The sequence below is a fragment of the Carlito syrichta genome, unplaced genomic scaffold, assembly GCF_000164805.1.
Source record: "Carlito syrichta isolate Samal-C Ts95f unplaced genomic scaffold, Tarsius_syrichta-2.0.1 Scaffold308850, whole genome shotgun sequence".
Taxonomy (NCBI): Eukaryota; Metazoa; Chordata; class Mammalia; order Primates; family Tarsiidae; genus Carlito; species Carlito syrichta.
Window position 1 is genome coordinate 111,933 of NW_007252946.1, and position 1,481 is coordinate 113,413.

Here is a 1,481-nt window from a genome sequence, read left to right on the forward strand (position 1 = left end):
TTCATTCTTTTATTTATTCCACAGCCAAAAGAAGGTATAATTTAAAGCCATAACATTTTTTAAAGATGAGGGAGAGTTTGTGACACAGCTCCAGTAACAAGACAGCCATCAGTCTAGAGTGCAACACTAAACAGGTATTCTCTGTTCAATACACAACAATGACACAAAATTTCACTGAAGATCTGAGATGAGGAGAGCAGCCCCTTTGAAATGAACTGCCCAATGAATAGCTGCACATAATTTCTACCAACGTTTCACTGCAAGATGGAAAAATCCCCAAGGTGCTTGCTCACTCAGACCCCTCATTTCAAGCTCTTGGCCTTGGTTTCTGTCTGCCTTCCTCAGTCACACCCAAATCAGGAAAGGCTTCTGCCCTGTGTGGTCAAAAAGGCACCCCCAAGTCCCTGAGGTCCTCAGCACAGACTGATATGAATGAGCTGATGTGCAACCTCCATCCGGAACCTCCAGGCACATCAGGGTCACAAACACAGAGAGCAGCAGCATTTCTTTAAACAATAGCTTCACTTGTTTGCAGTCAAATACCCTCAGCTTCATCTGTTTGAATGAGCTCTGGCAAGCCATATTCATTTCCTAAACAAACCAAAATGCTGACTTCATAGCTTTCTGTTTTTCTTGCAAACAAGTTTAGTAAGCCATCCTTGTTAAAAAAAAAAAAAAATTAACAGAAACAATGAAAAATGAAAATGTGAAGGGTTTATGCCAAAAATCAAAACAGTCTTCTGCAGCCTAAATTATTTGTTTTGGGCTGTGGAGTCACGTTGAGGACGATCAGGCAGTAGACAGTCCTTCCCACAGTCAGCGCCATGGTGGTCTGAGAAAATGTTTGGTCAAGGTTGGTTGCAGTAGCTCATGCCTATAATCCCAGCATTGCATTTTGGGAGGCTGAGATGAGAGGATTGCCTGAGCCCAGAAGTTTGAGATCAGCCTGGGGAACATAGCAAGACCTCATCTCTATTAAAAACAAACAAACAAACCAGATGTGGTGGCGTATGCCTGTAGTCCCAGCTACTTGGGAAGCTGAGACAGAAGGAATGCTTGAGCCCAGGAGGTTAAGGTTGCAGTGAGCCATGATTGTGCTACTGCACTCTAGCCTGGGTGACAGAGTGAGACTCTGACTCAAAAAAACATTTAAAAAAATTTAAAAATATGCCAGGTGTGGAGGCTCAAGCCTGTTATCCCAGCACTTTGGCAGGCCAAGGTGAGAGGATTGCCTGACCCCATGGGTTCGAGACTAGCCTGGGTAACTTGGTGAGACCTCGTCGCTACAATAAATTTAAAAATTAGCCAGGCATGGTGGGCTGAGGTGGAAGGCTGAGCCCAGCAGGTCGAGTCTGCAGTGACCATGAACATGCTACCGCACTCCAACCTGGGCGACAGAGTGAGACTCCAATTCAAAACAAAAAAATTTTTTAAAAATTATAATTAAGAAAACATTTGGTTGGCCTTCTTTTTTTTTTTTT